At 43.7% G+C, this 14,377-nt stretch overlaps 1 pseudogene; it reads left to right on the top strand.

The window, feature by feature from the left end:
• The first annotated feature begins 1,188 nt into the window (after window positions 1–1,188).
• LOC103735942 lies at window positions 1,189–12,682 on the top strand (annotated as a pseudogene).
• The last annotated feature ends 1,695 nt before the right edge of the window (window positions 12,683–14,377 follow it).

Consider the following 14,377-nt stretch of genomic DNA (forward strand, 5'->3'; position numbering starts at 1 on the left):
TTTAAAAAACTGATGATTTCAGCACTTTTTAAGTGAATACTATACCTCAAAAAAGCTGGAAACATTTTTAAATGCATAGATAATCTAGACATCATCTCTAAATAATGTTTTCACTAACTAGAAAGAACAAAAGAAAGAAAAGAGGAAAAGTGAAGTCTGTCCCCCAAGATTACTGAGTCTGTTACTTAACACTGATAGCACTAGAATCACCAACACATTTTATAGTCCTAGAATTTTCGCCAGTTGATCCAGGCCCCACAAGTATGTATTCTTCATTCTGTAAGGTTTTTTAGCATGGTGCAAATAATACTGGTCACTGAGGTTGAGAGTTCGATGGATTTTTTTTTATATTTTACTTATTATTTTTATTTTATGTGTATGTGTATATTGCCGGCATGTAGGTAAGTGCACCCGTGTTGTCCAATGCCCGTGGAGGACAGAGAGGCTGCCAGATCCCCTGGAACTGGAGTTATGGACAGTTGTTAGCTGCCATATCGGTGCTGGGATTAGAACTCGGGCTTTGTGCAAGAATAGTCAGTGTTCTTAACCACTGAGCCATCTCTCCAGCCCCCGATGGATGGTTTTTAGTCCTAGTGTGATCCTCTGCTTCTACTCACTTGCTCTGGAAATGCATTTACCAAACATCTTCCCAAATGCTTTGCTACACTCAGGACACATAGGTGGAGAGGCTGGTACAGAGACACAGGACCACCCTACTCGAGTCCAACTTTTATGGGTGAATAGACATGGAACCAGGCATTCAGTTCCTCACTGGGAAGATCACACAATCAGGTACCTCCCCAGAAACAACTTACTAATCTAAATACAAAGGAACAAAGCTGTAGGGGGGCAACTGCCCTGATCCTCCCAAGCAAGAGGAAACACCACAGGACCAGATGATGATGAGAACACTGTTGATGGGTGACTCCCTCTTTTTATCTGAAACAGCTGTTATGAGTTAACCTCAACTCAGAAACAGATTAAACACTTTCAGAAAGAACTCACAACATTTACGGGACAACTTCCTTCTTGCCAATTCCCAATCTGAATATGGAAATGATACAATTAAGGAAAATGTCTACTGATTGGTACACACCGTGGGAGCCCCATGTATGAAAGGCTCGTGTTGGAAGAAGTCACTATAGTTTGGAAACACTGCCAACAAGACCGCGCCTCCTATCTGACACCATGACCACCTCCTGCTGCTCCCCTTGCTGCCAGCCCACCTGCTGCAGAACCACCTGCTGTAGAACCACCTGCTGGAAGCCAACCTGTGTGACCAGCTGCTGCCAGCCCAGCTGCTGTGGGTCCAGCTGCTGCCAGCCCTGCTGTCAAACCACCTGCTGCAAGACCACTTGCTGTAAATCAACTCGTATGACCAATTGCTTCTGCACACCCTGCTGCCAGCCCAGCTGTTGTGAGCCCAGCTGCTGCCCACCTTGCTGTCCCCCAAGCTGCTGCTGCCAACTCTGCTGCCAGCCCAGCTGCTGTGGGTTCAGCTGCTACCAGCCTTGCTGCTGCCCAACTTGCTATGAAATCACCTGCTGCAGGACCACCTGCTGTAAACCAACCTGTGTGACCAGCTGCTGCACCACGCCCTGATGCAAACCCTGTTGCTGCCAGCCCTGCTGTTTGTAGGTGTAGAGAGCACCTTATCCTGATGTTCTTCTTTGCTATGCCCTGAGGACCCAAGAGCATCTTCATACATCCTAAATTTGTAGCTACGCCTGAGCTTTGATTCCTAAGGCAATGACTTCATTTGACTCTTAAGGCAAACTCTTCTCTATACATACATGAGGAAAACAAATCTTCATTACTTTCTTAAAGGTTTTGAAACTGATCAATAATCTCCATAATCATGTTTTCTTTTTCGCAGCGTAGTACCTTATTTCTTTGTATCCTGATTTCTTTATTTTCATATTCATTTTACATTATCTTCTTAATGGCAGCAATTCTTACCTACCTGTTTTTAATAAATTATGAACCATTTACCATTCCATGCTGTGCTTTGTTTTATTGGGCGCCTTTATTAACACGGGATTTTCAGACACATTTCATACTGTGCTAGTTTCTGTCACTGTGATGATATACATGAAATAAGAGTGGAAAGATATATTTTGGATCGTGTTCACTTGCTCCATTGTGAACATCCTCTCTGTCTGTGATCAGGCAGAACAACATGGCAACATGGAGGCATGATGGAGCAGCCAGGAAGAAGGGTTAGAATGAGAGAAAGAGAGAGACAGAGAGAGATACACAGAGAGAGTCAGAGAGAGAGAGAGAGAGAGAGAGAGAGAGAGAGAGAGAGAGGAACAAGATGTACCTTGCAAAGGCATTACTTTAACAACTTACTTCCCCTAAGTAAACCTCACCTCCTGGAAGTCCAACAGGCTATGAACTCAGCAGTGGGCTAACCCATTGTTGAAGTTAGCTTCTTCATGACCCAGTCACCTCTTAGCACCACCAACTGAGGACCAAATCTGCAACACAGGAGGAGCCTGTCAGGGGTCACTTCCTGTCTGAACCACGACACGCAGCTCGGACATTACTCATTCTGAACTTCACAGCAGCCTCCATTTTTCAGATGAGAGTAGTTTCTCCTTTTTTGAAGCTTTAGAAAGAGGTCAAAGTACCTGTATTTTTAATAATTTCTTGACATGGTAAAAGAATCTTACATTACAATCCAAGGGCGGTAGGGTGAGGAAGGGCAGTGGAACAATCAAACAAAAAGGGAAACTGAGAAACACATGGTTGGAGGAAGGAAGGGGTTTAGCTGGAAGGGATCTGAGGGGTGGATAGGAGTACTGCCCAACTAAAATGCAATTGGTTTGTTACTGAGCACTATTCATGGAAGAGAGCATCCGACTCCTCTTCTACAGAACACTGGGAGTGAAAGGGACGCATCCCGGGTGGAAATAATGACGGAGTTGGAAGACAGACAGAGAAGAAAAGTCAGACAGATGCTGAGTCACTGGCAGGGTGGCTGCAGGAATCAACTCTCATTAGTGAGAGAATAAGAAAAGCGGGGGGCTCACAGGGTTAACAGAAAGGCTGGAACAAGTGACATCTCTGGAAGATTCGAGAGAGGAGGCAACTCTTCTATGGGTTTCATTTGCACAGCATATTTATACACACACACAAATGTGCATGTGTATATGTGCACACACACATATACACAAAATTACTGCTTTCCCTGGAAGCACAATTCTATAAATAAAGAGAAATGTTTCCCAGAGGAAAAGGAGCAGCATCATTCGGACCTCACACCCTGTCTCAATGTACGACTGCCCTGGGAGAAGGCAAGCAAGAGTCGGAGGACAAGCCTTTGCATAACACCAAAAAGAACCTGAGTCACAGAAGAAGGGGCCTTCATCAGCTCTCTGCTTCTCGGCTCTTGGTTCTCCTTCAACTTACCCTGGGCACCAAGCGGCTACATTATCAGGAGAGGATGGGCCTGGGTCTTCTGCCTGGGTGGATGGCTAAGATAACTATCACCTGCTGAAAGGTGTGTGTATATGACAGGGGCTGAGGGGGTTGGGGTGCAGGAAGGAGGGCTATGCTATGTTCTATAAAGAGTAGGAGGCATGCATGCATGTCCCTGTGTACATACATGTGCATGTGAAAACCCCGTTACAAAAACTTCCAAAGGCACTCTAGGAACTCAGCTGAAGGTTTAACGTGTCCCTTGTCATGCTCAGATTCAAGGTGGGATGTATGGAAATGGAAAGCCCTAAGTGATCACCAGGGCAACTGTGGCAGGAAGGACCCAATGTCCCAGAGAAGCAAGAGACACTAGCCTTATGACAGGAAGAGAGATGTTTCTTCTACCTCTGCTACCCCAGGTCCTAGAAAACCCTTAACACTTTCCATACAGTTCCTTCAGCTTTTAACCAACTAATCAAAAGGAAGAAAACACAAAACTTAGAAGACAGGAAGGAGGGAGAGAAGGGGAGAACGAGAACCACACAAGTTTTCTTGTGCCAGCATCTTGCACAAACCTGGAGTTCTCCAGAAATTAGGACAGGCTGGGTGTGGGGTATTAGGGAAGGAGACAGAAGAGTTCCTGAGGCCTGATAAAAGAGGTAAACACATCACAGAACTAGGTGAGTTTCATTAGACTAACTAAAAACAGAGAGGTGTGATCACTATTTCCAGCCAGTTTCCCCATCGCGATCGTCATGTAACAAACCAAGGCAGTATCGGTCTTGAGCCAGACTTACAGAGTCCCCTGGCCCTGGCCCTGGCCCTCAGTACAATGTCTCTGCATTGCTGCTCCGGGGCCGTTTGATCTTCTCGATATTTTTCAGGATCATGTCATACTGAGTGACATATTCATTCCTCAGCCCTGATATGAAGAGTGGAGGCTGATGCACTCTTTTCATCAGTTTCTCTTACTATAAACTTCCCTTCTTCATAAAGTTAGTTCAGGAATTTTCTGGATAAAAAGAATTAATACCTTCCTGGTTTGCTCCCAGAAGAGATTCTGGGAAGATTCAAGGGCAAGTAGTTTATTGGGACATTCAGATCACACTTGTACAGAATGGGGAAACTGATATAGGATGAGCACATAATGGAGACGGAATCACAATGGCCAACTGAAGTTTAAACTAAAGGGAAATCTATCACAAGTGAAGAGAAACACATATTTTAGAACTACCCCATTTCAGGAATGAGAGAGCCAAACCTTTACAAATCAATACTTCAAAATCCTGGATTAGTGTTTTTCTTGGTATGGCATGTATAGGGAACACGGGTTTGTGTGTGTGTGTGTGTGTGTGTGTGTGTGTGTGTGTGTGTGTGTTACGATGAAAGAGTTCTTGGACACAGAGGTGCAGATTCAAGCACATAGAAACTGGACTGGGTACACTGCGGTCCAAGGCATACAGGTTGGCATAATGAAACCAAATCCACCATTTACAATCTGCTACATTCAAATACAATCTTTTCTTAAATGTGACACTGAGTCATGAAGTCTAAAAGAAGAAGGAGAAGAAAGGGAAGTAGAAAGAGCAAGAGACAGAGAGAGACAGAGAGAGAGAGAGAGAGAGAGAGAAGCATACCAGTGAAACAAACAATACTGCTATTGTAAAATGCAATGAGACCATCACTCTATCAACTGCCACCAACCTTCTTCTCCCTTCATACTGGCCTGCACTTCTGTTGGTCTAGATAACTGTCTGACAGAGTAACCTAGATCTTTCTGCCTGATGGGTCTGGGCCTCTGCCTATTACACCATTGTAACCTGTGGTTTTTATTGGGTATGGCCATGCGTAAAGTCAAATTTACTTCTGGGAGGCCTGTGCTATGCATGCTCTCAGCTTTCAGACTCACTGGGAGGTGCACTGTGACCCTCTCTCCCCACGCTGTCCTTATGACAAAAAATACAGTTTAGGGATAAAGGTATTTATTCGAGTTTCCATGCAGAGTTTGTGATGTCTGGAAGGAAGTTACTTGCAAAGGCATGTATGGTGGGCTTTTTTTCCCTCCATCTTGGCTGAGCTTTCCAGATCCGCAGCTGCCAGATAGTGAAACTCCCACCGCCTCCTTTCCTTCTCGTGTGTTTATCCTTAGATGCACGCCCTCGTGGATTTGAGGCTGACTGATTGGGTAGGAGGGCTGACTGTCTCCCTTCTTTCCTATAGAGTCACCTAGGGTTCAGACATCCAGCTGTTGCTAGTTCTTTCAGAGGACACACCTATCCAACACTCTGGCTCTTACAATCTTTTCTGCCATCTCTTCTGCAAGTCTCTGAGCCTTGGAAGAGGAGACAGATGTGGGATGATCTTTCTTTTACTGTGGCAAGATGTTGAACTCTTGGGCCTTTTCATCATTGTTCTCAAGACATGGCTGTTGATTCATCTCAGTGGAATCTTTCCTACTATAAAGACAAATGAAAAGAAGCAGGAACATCTAAACAAACATTGATGGTCATAGTAATTGAACCTATGGGTGTAAAAGCAAATGCTTAGAAGCTACCTTAACAGGTGTATTATAATCATCTGATAAAATACTTGGAGTGGCTTCCCCATTGGGACCTGTAGCCTTCCCTGCCACAGGGGGTTGGCCTGGTCTACAGCACCAGATGTGTGTTCCACCCTTAGGGGTGGGCCTTATCCAATTAGAAATTTGCTGGTTGTTCGTATGTTAGTTGAGCTGTTATTGAACTAGCAAGCATTACTTGGCATGTCAACAGTGTGCAGCACGTGCGGTCCATTGTTGGGCAGAATTATAGGTGATCCTTCTCCCCTAGCCATTTGCATAGCGCCTTCCGGCACTATGAAAGCCATCCAACCAGTGGCATGGAGTTTTCAGCTTAGTTTTTCTCGGTTTCTCCTTCTTCCATGCTCATATCATGCAGTGTCTTGAGAAATATGGCCTTACTGACCTTTCCTAGTGTACAACTGACATTAGGGGCAATAGCCTCAGTTAATTTGAGGACCTCTAGAATTTCTCTGGCCAACAGCTCATAGGGGGAAACCCACCCCTGGCACTGGAATCTTTACTTAACAATCGTACAGTTTTGGGAGCCTTTGCTTTTATTTTCATACAAGATCAGGCTGTTGTAGACTTCTCCCAAGCATTCTGGTGGTATCACTTGTGTCTTACCCAACCATAACGCTCCCAAGAATTTTATAGCCTTAGCTGGCCTTTGTTTCTTCAGGTGTACTCGATATCTCTCAAATTGGTTTCACATCTGTAAAACACTCAGAGGTTGACATCATATATTAAATCAAACATAGACAAGGTCTAACACAGCATGGAAAGATTTTATCCATTTGTATTGTTTTCTCAATAGATTTCTGTTGGGTACCATAGCATGGATAAGAGGCATTAACTTGGTTAGTTTTTTACTATCATTAGTTATGCCCTTGGAGTCATTTCACATTTTGGGGATTTTACATGGAGCCTCCCGGTATTCTTTTATCCTTGATAAACTCATGGGTGCTGGCTCAAGTTGCCTGACCCCACACCAGGATAAGGAGGTGGAGAGTCCCTCTTGTCCCTGCTCCACCTTTGGTTGCCTAGGTCAGGTAGTCCCTGGGTCTGTTTCCTGCCTGTAGCTATATCTGCCGTCTCTCTATTGACCCATACTTGGCTTCTGGGGGAGGCCCCGGTAGGGAAAACTGCCTCCACCAGGAACTTGGGTTAGACATAAATCTTGTCACATCCGCCTTTGAGTAACCCAAATGAACGTCTTTTTCTGTTTTGTAACTTGTAGGTTGTTCTATTATTTACAGACACATTTTACATGCTGGTTTGAGTCACTTAGATCTATTAAAGCCTCCTTTACTTTACAAAGATCCTGCACCATTAAGGGACTTAGCAAAACCATTCAAGTTCCATACCATTCTCAAGGTTCCTGTTGAATTAAGTTTTTCTTTAAATCTCTGGTGAACACAGTCCTATCAGGTTCAGCGAACTGGGCATCATATATTGCTTTTCTTATACCTAGTTCTCTCAGTAATGCCTGTCCCTCTTCTATGATCCTTCAGCCTCTGCTAACCCTGGGAGCCTCCACTGGTGATGACCAAGTATCTTTAATGCCTTGCACAAACCATTTCATTAGAGACTGCTCCCCTCTGTATTGGCCTAGTTTACCCAGCCTATGTCTCAAGGAGGGATGGGTGGTTACATAACTCAGTTTTGTTGCTTCTGAAACATTCAGAATAATATTATTTGCTCCCAGGTACCATATCCTCACAAGCCATGTAGTTAAGGGCTCCTTCATTGTGTGTTTGAAAGTCTTTCCTAGTTCCAGCAGCTCCAGTGTGGAATATTTTCTGCTGGCTACAGTATTTTTAATGCTTTCATCAGCATGTTAAAACGTGACTTTTTTCTCATTTTGTATTAAAAGTTGAATCTGAGGGGCATCTTTAGCTATTTCTAAGTCCTTCCCTTCTATTAAGGAAGGGCAAGTTATAGTCTTCAGTCCCCGCCCCCCGAAGCAGTTTACTTGCAAGTTTTGAGGCCAATACTGAATTAGCCAGTAATTCCTTCCTTGTGTTTTCAGTCTCCCCTTGGGCTATTGGGGCTATTGTCTCTGTCTCCCAAGTGGCCAGGCACCTTCGGAGACTGCATTTTTTTTCTTTTGATCCCAGTTCTGCTTCCATAGCTTGTAAAATTTTTTCTAGACCTTCCACAGTCCTTACAGAATTTTCATACATGTACGGCAATGACTCCCATCACTTCAGCAGCTACACTAATTTATGCCATTTACAAGATGGTGGCCACCCGGGGACTCCCCCACTGAACTCATCCACTTAAGTGGCCTCGTTTTAGTTACATATCGAATTTTCCATTGCATAAGCCATGTGACTATTGTCCACACTCTCCCCTCCCCCACTTTTCTTTGGTCTTTTTTCCATATCAGAGACATCATCATTGCTCTTCTCAAATTCCTCCAGTTTGTTGTATCCTGTATATCCTGCCGACTGTGCCAATTGTAAAGCCAAAGTTACTTCCAGGAGATCCATGCTGTGTGTACTCTTGGCTTTCAGGCCCACTGGGATGTGTGCTGAAACCCTCTCTCCCCATGCTGTCCTTATGATAAAAGTTACACTTTGGCAAATAAAGATATTTATTTGGGTTTCCTTACAGAGTTTGTGATGTCCAGGAGGGGGTTACTTACAAGGACGTGCAACATGGTCTTTTTTCCCAACATCTTGGCTGAACATTCCAGATCTGTGGCCACCAGCCCATCTGCCCAAGATGGCAAAACTCCCACTGCCTTCCTGGCTTCTTATGTGTCTATCCTTAGACCCTCCTCCTTGTGGATTTGTGGCTGACTGATTGGGTGGGAAGGGTGACTGTCTCCTTTCCTTTCTACAGAGTCTCTTAGGGTTCAGGCATCCAGCTGTTGCTAATTCTTTTGGAGGATAGGCCTATCCAACATTATGCTATGACACAGTTCAGTGATATGGGTTGATTTGTGCCTCTCAAAATGCATATTCAAATCGTGTCACTAAGGAGGTAAATAGCTAAGATGAGGTCATACTGGGAGGTTTTCAGTTGCTAATTCTGTATGACCGGTATCAGTATAGCAAGGAGACAAACACATACAGTGGGAAGCTGATATAAGAAGACAGAGGTCTACAAGTGAAGGAACTGGACAGAGATGTTCATCATAGATAGAAAACACCTGCTGACACCTTAACGTCAGCCTAATAACCTACAGAAATGCTGGTCAATTGATTTAAGCCACTTTATATCTGTTTTTTCCTGGCCATTCTAATAATCAAGTACACCCACTTAATCCCCAACCACAAAGGTACAGATTTATTCTCTGCATACTTTACAGCTTCAGGATAATTATTCCTCAATAAATAGTCCTTCATTTCTCTTACTGCTTGTCTGCTACATGACAAGTACAAAATTCAGATGTCACAATGTTACTGTGGATTATGTCCTGTGGTAGAGATGCCTGGGAAACAAACACTTAACCTAGTAAGTTTAAAAATAGATTAGAATGAAAACAGCCATGTTGTGACTGAAGATTAATATTTAATTACAGTTCAGAAATTCATGTCTAAAACTGGGAGACACCGGGGAAATGACCTTCTCCTATGCAGTGCTAAGCCAGGCATTGTCAGCTACTACATCTGTACTTCTTCAGACTGAAAACATCCATGGCTGACCACCCCACCACTGCCCTTTAAGAAACATGGATTCACTTCTTTTTATATAATTTTTTTATTTTAAGTTGAATTTTATACAATGTACTTTGACCACTTTTAGATCCCCTTCCCCATCTGCACTCCCCACCCAGTTTCATTATATTATATATATAAAGGCCTATAGCCTATAGAGTCAAGTTTGTGTCCCCAAATGCCCTTTGGTGTGGGTCCATCCCCTGGAGCCTGATCAACCTAACAAGGGTCTCACCCTTAAACTAGAATGACTCACTCTCTCCCAGAAGCCATTGGTTTTCAATAGTTCCTTGGGTAGGGCTGGGACCTCTTAGCTTCTTCCCCATGTCTATGTCGTAATTTTCTCTGGTTTGAGCCTGTGGGACTTGTGCATGCTGTCGTTGTCACCTCACCATTGCTGTCAGTTCCTGTGAGTAAGTGCCCGGCTGTCTCGAAAACCCTGTTTCCCTGTGGTCATCCACCACCTCTGGAATGAACACCCCCTTTTGAAGCTGTTGATCAGGGGTCCCAAAGACTCTCAAACAATACTGGTTATTGCTCCTGCTCTTGATTACTTACCAGAACTTTACAGTAAGACACTATTGCTCTTCAGATAGTACATACATTAGCTGTAGAACAAAGGGCAATAAAGCTTGGGATGACTTAAAAGCTTCACCTTTACTGGCTAACTTTCAAAGTGCTAGAAGGTGCTGTAGATTATAACAGAAGGGAACATTAATCATCAACTTTACCCAGCTGTGAATCCTGCAAGCTACAACTGGCCTGACAAGATATGTCCACTAATACAATAGTGGTACAAATATTATGGTAGTAACCAACCACTTTCTACTTGGATTTATGGTTCACTTCATAAGATAGAGCCCATTCTTGACACTGATATCAGGCTTAGGAACCTGTATCTAGACAGATCACAGACCATAGGAGAGAGCCTACTAACTATTATTCTGCTAAATAGATGTACTATTAAACTGTTAACAGCTTTGCTATTCTAGTAGATTAATGCATCTCTCATCTCTCACCAGAGAAGCATTCTTATGCAGCAGATGATGATTAACACAAAGAACCACAACTGGCCAATGTGCAGAGAATAAGAGGCTGCAGAGTGCTTATCTCTGAATAGGATGCCTCTATCAAACTTCTGCCTCCCAAAGCTCAGAGGTCGTTGAAGAAGAAGGGGCAGAAAATTCGTATTTTTTTACGTTTTTTTTTTTTGAGAACTTCATACATGAGTACTGTGTTTAAATCATTTCTACACATTCCACTCCCCCTCCCAAATCCTCCCATGTCACCCCCCACTCCCTCTCAATTTCTTGTCCTTTTCTCTTATTATTATTGTTACACATAATGCACTGAGTTCTGTTATTGGTGCTCATGTATACATGTGCTATGGCTGACATTCATTTCAAAAAATATCCATAAGCAGGCTAAATAAATACTGCCAATCTTGAAATCATTCTTTCTCTCTTTAATGTACTTTTTCATAATATTCTCTGATTCTCTCCATGTCTCTCTTAAGTTCCAACTTCAAAAGACAGCTTCATCTCTGATTTTCCTGTTTTTCTTTTCTTTTTTCTTTTTTTTTAACTCAAGTGTAGGCCCCAAATTGCAGTGGTTACCATGTGTTAATATAAACTGCTTCCATGTTGGGTAAATCAAGATCAGTGGTCACCCACACCCTTGAAAATCCTTCTTCTGCCTCTAGCCACCTGCTCGACATGCTGTTCTAGTTAGCGTTAACTGTCAACTTGACACAGCCTGAGTCACCTGAGAAGAGAGCCTCCATCGAGAAACTTCCCAGATCAGATAGGCCTGTGGGCATGTCTGTGAAAGATTGTCTTGAATTTCAATTGACGTACAGGACCCAGTCCACTGTGGGCAGTATCATTCCTTGAGTAGGGAATCCTGGGCTGTATAAAAGAAAGCTAGCTGAGCATGAGCCTGTGAGCAAATCAGCAGTCAGAGTTCTTCCATGGTTTTTGTTCCCTGTTCCTGCTTGAATTCTTGTTCCAACTTTCCTTGATGATGAACTGTGGTCTGGAATTCTAAGCTAAAATAAACCCTTTCCATCTCTAAGTTGCTTATGGTTAGTTTTGGTCTGTTGTTTTTTATCACAGCAACAAAAAGAAACTAGAACACGTGGGGGACACAATTTAACAAATAACCCATTCCCATACACCCTTGACACACCCAGGCATACAGAGAAAGAAACTGGTACTGACACGTGCCTGGACTACTCTTGAGTCAGACTTTCATGGGTGAACGGAAATAGAACCAGGTATTCAGTTCACCAGTGGGAAGATCACATAATCATGTTCCTCCCCAGAAGCCCTTACTAATCCAAGAACAGCCAAAGGAACAAAGTCACAGAGGGGCCGCTGCCCTGACCCTCCTGGGCTGCAGGAGACACCACAGGACCAGATGATGAGCAAGAACACTGCTGATGGGTGACTCCCTCCTTTTATCTGAAACAGTTGTTTTGAGTTAATTCCAACTTGGAAACAGATTAAACACTTTCTAAAAGAACTCAGAACATTTAGGGGGCAACGTCCTCCTTGCCAATTCCCAATCTGAATATGGAAATGATACAAACAAGGAAAATGCCTGCTGATTGGTGCACACCTTGGGAGCCCCATGTATGAAAGGCTCCGGCAGGAAGAAGCCATCATATTTTGGAAAACACTGTCAACAAGATCCTACCACCACCTCCACATCTGACACCATGACCACCTCCTGCTGCTCCCCTTGCTGCCAGCCCACCTGCTGCAGAACCACCTGCTGCAGGACCACCTGCCGAAAGCCAACCTGTGTGACCAGCTGCTGTGGGTCCAGCTGCTGCCAACCCTGATGCCAGCCCAGCTGTTGTGAAACCACCTGCTGCCCCAGCTGTTGCTACACATCCTGCTGCCAGTGCCAGTCAGCTTGGTCTGGTCCTGTGTACTGCACCAAAACCTGCTACTGCCCTATTTTTGTCTGCATGCCTGGTTGCCCTTCCCAAGACTGTGGGTCCAGCTGCTGTCAGCCTTGCTGCTGTTAAGCAACTCTCTGAAAGGCCCACAACTACCCATCAAAACTTCTACTGAAAAACCTAGGCGCCATGAGGCCACCTGATAGGAATGCCTGACAAGAGGTCAAGCATTGAGAAACTAGCTTATCAGAAAAACAGGACGTAGTGGTCAAGCCATCTGCATCTGGCAATCCCCGGGGCTCGATACCAGGAAATCAGGAAATAACATCTGTACCATAAGTCACCCACCCAGAATTTAGCAACTTAACTTCCTCATGCTTTATACTCATTTGAATGGGCCAATAACCATGCTTCTGCTTCTGTACCCCGCTTCTGCTCTATAAAAGTGCCAAAACCCAGCATGGGGGCACGCAAGTCCTCCGAGGAGACTTTGTGCCCACAGGTACCTGTGTACTAAATAAACCTCTTGCTGTTGCAACCCGAAGGCTGACTTGTCCTCAGTGGTTTCACTCTTACACTACCAACTGACTCGCCAGACCTACACAAATTCACTTCTTACCTTTGTTCAAAACCTTTGAGCTACGACCAGAAATCTAGGGTCACTTTTTTAAAACCATGTGAATTCTTTGAGGGCATATAGATTTCTTCACTCCTGCTCTCTTCTTCCATGGGGCTTGGCTTGTGGCTCTTGTGCTGGCTTCTTAGACACTTGATACAGTGGTCTAGATTTGGTGAAATCCTGAATCTATGATCTTTACTCTTCCTCTAAATGACAGGAAAATATTATATATATATATGCCATACATCAAGCCAGTAGTGGTGATGCAACCCTTTAATCCCCGCACTCCAGAGGCAGAGGCAGGTGGATGTCTGTGAGTTTAAGGCCAGCCTGGTCTACATAGTGAGTTCCAGGCCAGCTGGGGCTACAGGGAGATCTTGTCTCAAAAAAGACCCCCTGAAAATGTCATACATCTATGCAGCTGATGAATCATATTTGTAATCATGTTTTCTTTTGCAGTGCACTCCAGACTTTTGTGTGCTGCCTTTTCCTTCTTAAACACTTGTAGCTATCTCCCTAAATATGGGAAACTTCCATAAATTCTTAATAAATTCTGTACCATAATTCATTCCAGGTTGTCTGCCTGAATTCTACATGATCAATAGATAGTCTCGTAGACTTCATTGCATCACACACCATAGGCTCAATGCTGTCTAGAAGATCCTACATGAGGGTTTTATTTTTTATGTGTTTGAATGTATTGCCTGCATGTGTGTAAGTGCAACCATGTCATGCAATGCCCACAGAGGCCAAAAGAAGGCATCAGATCCCCTGGAACTAGAGTTAAAGACAACTGTTAGCCACCATGTGGATGCTTGGAATCGAACCTGGGTCCTTTGCAACAGCAGCCTGTGCTCTTAACTGCTGAGCCATCTCTCCAGCCTAGAAATTGTTCCTTTATTGTTAACAATTTCATCCATATGTAAAATGCAATGTGATCATATTCACCTCAAATTTCCCTCTCTTTTGCGGATTTATTTTTATTTTATGTGTATGAAAACAACCAATACTTGTCTTTCATAGGGAAAAGGAGACCTTATATACTGTTGTTGATTTTAATTATTTTGTGAGCACCTGATGTGAGTTCACTTGATCCGATGGTATTTCTATTTGTACTTTTTTCAAGAGCCTCTGTACAATTTCACATTAGCCTCTGAATCATTTCACATCCCTACCATTGTTACAGGTGCCAGATTCCCCACAAA

The sequence above is a fragment of the Nannospalax galili genome, unplaced genomic scaffold, assembly GCF_000622305.1.
Source record: "Nannospalax galili isolate Female #2095 unplaced genomic scaffold, S.galili_v1.0 scaffold137, whole genome shotgun sequence".
Lineage (NCBI taxonomy): Eukaryota > Metazoa > Chordata > Mammalia > Rodentia > Spalacidae > Nannospalax > Nannospalax galili.